The sequence below is a fragment of the Zerene cesonia genome, chromosome 1 (genome assembly GCF_012273895.1).
Source record: "Zerene cesonia ecotype Mississippi chromosome 1, Zerene_cesonia_1.1, whole genome shotgun sequence".
In the NCBI taxonomy this organism is placed as follows: Eukaryota; Metazoa; Arthropoda; class Insecta; order Lepidoptera; family Pieridae; genus Zerene; species Zerene cesonia.
The window spans coordinates 11,407,197-11,414,606 of NC_052102.1; the positions used below are offsets into that span (position 1 = coordinate 11,407,197).

A 7,410-nucleotide genomic window follows, 5' to 3' on the forward strand; every position below is an offset into this window, starting at 1 on the left:
GCGTGACTAATTACACGCTCGCGCAGTGCAATCCTTTTAACCTTTTCTGTTGTACTCGGTTAGGTTTGTTATCGAAATTTTGACACGGGTCGGGTCGGCCGGCCGGGCGCGCTGCGGCTGCCAGCTTTGCGGTTCGCTGCAAGGCGAACACACTCTGATCAGCTTTTCCTACTAATGGGTCTTGTTTCTTTTGATTATGTTATTCAATTAGTTATGGGCTATGATTTCATATTAGATTGGGAAAAGGTTCTATTTTTGAAAACAGTTAGTTGACATATGTACAGCGTTTGTTTGTTAAAAACTTTTTGAAAAATGAAGCTTTTAAATCCCAAATCTGGAATCATATTAATAAAATGTTACAGCTGTATACGCAAATTGCTATAAACGTGTAATGTGCAAGGTAAACGATTATTTAATTTCTAGGAATAGTTAACAAGCGTTGGTGGTGTAATGGTCAGCATAGTTGCCTTCCAAGCAGTTGATCCGGGTTCGATTCCCGGCCAACGCAATTCTTTTTCTTACTCGTCTTTCTTGTTCTTTTTCTTAACTTTAAATTTGCAATGAATTATCTTACGAAATTTCTTTTGACAAATCTATTTCATTTATAAACATTTTTAATATGCATGCTCGTACATAAATAATGCTTTGGAAGACATTCCCTTCACGTTGGGGCATCAGATGTGTCGCATGAAATATGAAGGAATTCGCGGAATTTCATAACATTTACGAGGCAGTCCCTCGCGGGCCCGACATTCGTTATACGTTCCTTAAATAATCCTAAATACTTGTAGCACATTCTTACCTCCAACAATATCCTAATTGACGCAGCAAAATATCAAACTCACGTATGTTCTTATTCTCTGATTATTATCTTTTGTTAACTGACAGCTACGTTGTAAGAAGTATGTTTCTTTATTATCCCGCTTTAGTCTGCTCATTAAGTTTCGCGTGTACTTTATTATTACTGATTTTCTACCACACAATAAAATGTGAAATTGTAGCAATCAGGTGTATACAATTCATAAGTATACCATTACACTCTAATAAATAATAAAAAAATATTCCTCAAAAATTCCATGTGACAAAATAAATAAATTTAACGAAAAGCTACCTTTGTCTTAGCAAGGTAAGAAGGTATCTTAATTTTATACGGAAAGGCTAATTACACAGAGCCTATGAGCACCTTACAAGCACTTAACCAGTTATTACTTGTATCATCAAGGCCAGCGGCGGCCCGCGCCCGCCAGCGCCCGCCCGCGCGATCACGTGCGAACGATATTTCTCCATTCTTGTGACGGATTTACTCTTGATGCCTAACTGAGGCGCGTGAAATATTGAAGATGGCCTTAACACTTAGTATTGGCCTACTTTTCCATGAAGATATTTGTCGATAATTATCGCATATTCCTCTTTTTAAATTTGTTATTGAGTTTGATGTACTTTTTGTTGTTTCTATTTATTATACGAGTACCTGCCCATGCCTTCCTTGATGTTCGAGTTCACCCGTCGAAACATGAAAAAAATTCATCATTACCTTAAAAATTCAACACAATTCTGACCTTTAAAAAGTATAAGTACCTATAAAAATCACATTCAAACCATTTATATTTTATGAACAATAATAGTTCACTATATGTTATATTCTATTTATATTTAACTAAGCACGAATAAGTCGATTCTACCGTATACCGGTATTTTTTCAAACTTACGATAAATTACAGTTCAACTAAAACATGATCCCCACACAGCATAACGAATACTAACCAATATGTGGCGTCGTAAATTATAATTCATATGTCCGTCAGTGAGTATCCCTGCGCCGCAGCGTCCCGTCAGATTTTATGACGATATTAACCATTTTATACGACACGCATCCGACCGATATACGATGGCTTTATTTTAGCCGCACGTGACGGCTCCGATTCGACCGAATTCTGTATTTATCACCGATCATAAACGGATTTATTAAAGATATCTTGTTATCCCGGCTTGCTTTTTCCGCATCATAATATTATATCTAAAATCGATGTTGAAACTATGAATATATTTTTTTGGTAATAAATAAAACTAAGAATATACTTTTTATGACTTTTTCTCTTATAATTAATTTTCCAATTAAACGCTACGCATATTTTCAATTATACGCGAGATAAAACACATCTTGCTTTAAACTAGAACTATATTCCTATAGAAAAAGGGCAGTTGGTAAATACATAATATCTGTAACGGCATACTACTCGCGCATTATTCGAATTTGGCACGTATGTTAGCGATAAATAGCTCATAATATCGTAAACAACATCACTGTATCGTTTGATCTCTCAGCCCTGAACGAGCGAGTTGACCACAGAACAGATAAGAGGTTGACAAGCCAAGTGCGACGACTCGGTTCTGCTCCTCGAACGGACCCCACCTGCCACGTATACGCGCACCACAATTTGACAAGCGATTTACTGGCACGTGTTTATGTCATCTTGCACTCTTTTAAAAAAGTTTTTTTAGACAACGATTTTATAAAAAGTATATTCTTATATGAACTGACTAGCCATAAGAATTATGAAGAAAGGTGTGGTTTTCATTTGTACATAAATTTTAAATGTTACTGCCGTATTAATTTTATTTACATTTAAGTAAGATTAAACATTACAATTCAACCAAACATTCCCTATCTCGTAATATCACATGCATAAAGCCTGATGCTTTATTGCCCAATAAAGTACAACATGAAAATATATGACAACAATAAACCCATTTCTCAGAATAATGAAGAGGAATTTTTCAATATTTCAGACATAAAGATGTGCGCCTGCGCGAGAAAGTCACTGGTCCTATAGTGCTGCAAGGAGCTTTTGGCACTTGGATGACACTGTCAGGGGGCGATCGTGTTAAATAAGGTTTACTGATGCAAAAAAATCTCCGCTGTTTCAGGGAATTTAGGCGCGAAGCCGTTTAGCTGATTTTCAAATTTTTAGAGAATTTTTTTTTAAAATACTATAAGTGCCTCATCGAAGGAGTATTATTGCTGAATATAAGGCTGGGGCAAATCAGATTATTGTAAAAGAAGAAACAGCATAGCCGCACTAGATAAACACCAAGCGATCTGTCACCAAAAGACGTTTTACAAAATGACGCCATTGCTTTCGAATGACTATAAATAAAACGAGCTGCAGCCCCGGCTCCGCCCGGGTAGCCATTTTCTTAATTGAAATAATATAAACTATACTATCTTTTAAGTTGGATCAACCTGCACAGGTTGTGCAAATTTGATTGAAATTGATTGAGTAGTTTATGAGTCCATCACGGACAAACAATGTGTCATGTAATTTGTATCTATTAAGATAAAGCATAACTTATTTTATGGTGTCATATTTTATTATTATTCCAATAAATTGACATTAATAAAACCATACATAAATTAAAAGCTCACCAGAGGATTCTGCGGTCGATGTTCTAACACTCACTCAGGCACATATACATGCACACACACACACCCATACATCACACGTTATCTACAATAAAGCATACATAATTTTCTATTGTAATGACCGACCTTATCGCGGCTCAGCTTGGTACGTGTTAATTTATTGAAGGTATTTATACTCCCATACAGCCTACAAAACACATTATTACAGAGTACAATACAATTAGACTTGTTCATGAACTCTGTTAATGAAAATCATATGTTTGAGTTGAAAATCCTACACAGAAATGAAATGATAATATATTATATTGTAAAGGGGACATTTCCCTGGTATAGTCAGAAAATTTATTAATTTAATGACCTATGATCTATTTCTAAAAAAAAACTATGTATGTATTCATGTATTCTCTCATAGCTAATGTATCTGATAGCTAATGTCCCCGGCACTACCAATCCAATACAAATGACAAAGAGTTTGCCGCGAATAAGGTTAATACATGTTGAAAGAAAACATGAGTATGTTTCGTCAATATATCATGAGTGCGTGTTGTGAATATTAAGTGACGCATTTCAATAAAGTTGGGACTGAGAAATGGAACAATTATACTTAATACAATACCTTTTATGTTCTATATCTCTCATTATACACAGCAATAAAATTAATTTTAAAAGGAGTTACTTACTCGTTTGTTTTGAAGTCAAATACATAAAAACTTCAATACGCACCGCTATCAACCCTGACGTGGCAGTTAAATTTTTATTCATTATAATCCCACCATGACGTAAATTGCTGCTTTTTGCGATAGTCGATTAAAATTGGAGAATTCTTCTGGGAAGCGAGTGTCGGCTCATCCGCCCTCCGTTCCCCATAAACCTCCGCTCCGACAGACTCATGACACAACGCATAATTAACTTCAACCCTATTTGATGCGTCGCTACCGCTCACAAACAGGCCGTAACAATAATCAACACCAATTAATTAAGCAGAACATTAAGCTACAGCCAGCTAACCCGCTCGCAACTCCCTTATAAACGATGCCAACAATTTCTCTGCAATTTCGACACATTATTCGTTTATTAAATATTTAAAAGCTTCGTTTGTTTTTCGTATTCTTAACAATGTTGGTTAAATTAATGTGGAAGTCGAGCCCGTTTCGGCCAAAATAGGTTCAGCTCACCCCGGGGAAGGTAACAAACCCCCACAGAAGATCGGCGCAAAACGGTAGCATGTGGATGCATTTGTTTCATGCGACGAGTGGGAAAGCCGGAGGCCCGTGAAGTTCATTCCTTTTCTCACTTCGCCAGCACTTTCCTTTACACGCGGATTTCGACTCTAACATAAAAACAAAGAATGTTTACCTGACTGCAACACGTCGGCATTATAGAATGCATACATATTTATATAATATAACAATAGCTAAACATAAAGCAGCATTTGTGTTTTTGTTATCAGCGTGGCAAAGGATAAAACATGTGTGTACATACGAATACTTGGGTAAAGTCAATACGGCCAATGAAATTCAGTAGTTAAATCAGTAGTCGAAGTTGGAGTAAGTTCAGGTGTGAACAGAAACAGTGCAGAAGTTAGATATCGACCGGGAATTACCACTGGCAACTAAACATATAGCCCGATCAAAAAATGCTAGCTTTTTTTATACCTATTTATTTCATATTTTACTTGTGTCAGGCTTATTTGTCTAAGTTTAATATATTAATATTTACTGATAAGTATACTTAAATTCACGTTATCCAGTTAGCAGTAATTTGCTTCGAACTTATATCTTTAATAATAATGGCATAAGTAATGATACTTTGATGCGCGTTTGATAAAATGTGGCTAACCAATCCAAACCGCCAAACTGATTATTACGCTTCATCAATAAAACGGCTAAAAAATTTAATAAAAATGTATATTTTCGACGCTTAAACTTAAGTACTTGTGTTTTTCACACAAATGGAAAGAAAAATCCGCGATGCGTCGGCGGAGCAGTGCAGGCTGCGCCGAGGCGGCGGGAATTATTCAGCACCTCGCCGGCTCTAAGTGCCTTACGCTCTTTATTTTAACGATTGTTTGAAAATACGACCAATTCTGTACCGTATATGCACAAAATAGATTCTTATATTGCATGCAGACTATATATTCTTAAGCCCCTTTCGAGCTGAGTGCTGCCATCGACTACTCGTCTTGTATCTTGGATTATAAGTGGGCCTTCTACTTTAAACTAATTTTCTTCTACTCATGAAATATAGCGAGTCTGTCTCCATTGGAAATTCATTAAATTCATATTATAAAAGTAATTCCAGCCACTTAAGCCACTTAATACATCAGTTTCGTTATTAGCTGACACAAAGTAGACCAAATAACACGGCTAATGTCAAATAAACTAGAATATAAGAATAGTAGTAAAATTGGTCAATTGTTTTGAATATGTTTTAAGAATTCCGATAAGGTTTTTCTTTTGGGACACTTTTACATGAAAAAAGAAAAATTTATATGTAGACAGAATATCTGGATTTACAGACAATTTATTTAGCGAGGAATACGTATGAATTTCACGATATCGTTCAGCAAGACAGAGGAGATCACTGCCGCCGGGACTCACGTAGGAACGAATGAACTCATTGAGGTACATAAATAAGGCACATTAACTTGTTTGTCGGTAATGTGAGAGGTCTTTTACTCCCGAGCCGCCGCACGCAACCGCCGGCACGCGAGGCTGAGATTATAGCACAAAGCGACGCCGGAATATCCGCCGTTTACTTTCGGAGATTCTATAAGAATTCTCAATACCCATACACGTGTAACTCGCTTTACGCTTGTCTGTTATGTAAAAAATTCGAAAGCAAGCATGTCGGTCGGGGAGAAAATTCTGAATCACATAAGATAGATTCAGTTATTCGCAGCGTTAATTAGAAAACACTTCAATAACCAAAGCTTTATGCAGCAGAAGCATTTGTTTTGAAATTTAAATAGTTTCAAACGTTGTCGGTCGGGAAAGTTGCGCCGCGGGACGGCACTTGATTCAATAAGGAAATGTAATAATATCACAGGATCAGAACAATAAGAATTAAAACAGCTGTTCTGCTCCTCGCGACGATGTTAATTGTTTATTTGAATCTTTATTGTCTCGGTTAATCTTTCAATGCTGTTTATTTTAACGTACTGGTGGTTTTAGTAAATAATAAGCATTTTCGATAATTACTCATATTATAGAAACTAACCTGATTTAGGACAAGCTTAAGTTGCTACTAGGTTTGTACACGTTTTGTGATAACATACGATTACATTTTAAATGTATGTACAAGGCATTAATTTCCGACACGACCGATTGTGACTGAGAGAGTCCGATAAACGATATCGTTTAATTAAATCGTAAACACGCCGCGGACTAATGTCCAGGCCGAGCTCCCCACCGGCCCCACACCTCGCTACCACTGGCTTTGTATATTACTATTTTAATAATGGGTTATTCCCTCAGTATCCAAAATGAATATAACACCTGGCTTGGCTTTTCTTCGCGTTTTCAGCATTCATGGTGCTAAAACGCTACAAACGTAAATGTTTAGTTTAATAATAAATGAGTTTATGTATGTATCAAACGGAGAGAAGACTGATATTTCAATATAAGATATGGAATAAACATCCTAGCATGTGAAAGAAGTGCAGAAACTTATCTTATATATTTGGTATTTGGTTTTGTTTTGGAACTATATTTATATTTTAAAACATTTTAATGTATGTATGTGGTAGTCGAGCAAGCTTCGGCACGAATTGGGCCAGCTCGCACCGGGGAAGTACCACATCCCCACAGAAGACCGGCGTGAAATAGCATTCTGCTGTGTTTCGTTCGGTGAGTGGGGGAGCCGGAGGCCCATATCCTTTTCCTTACCCTTCCCAGTCCTTTCCTTTATTCCTATCGCCCATCCTTTCTTAATCCCTTCCCAAAAAGTCGGCAATCCATTTGTAGAGGCGTAAGGTCTGCAATGGA

At 36.7% G+C, this 7,410-nt stretch overlaps 1 non-coding gene across 1 annotated transcript; it reads left to right on the forward strand.

Annotated features, from left to right (window-relative positions):
* The first annotated feature begins 436 nt into the window (after positions 1 to 436).
* On the forward strand, positions 437 to 508 carry Trnag-ucc. Its single transcript has one exon. It is a non-coding gene; the product is annotated as a tRNA-Gly (tRNA).
* Positions 509 to 7,410: the final 6,902 nt, after the last annotated feature.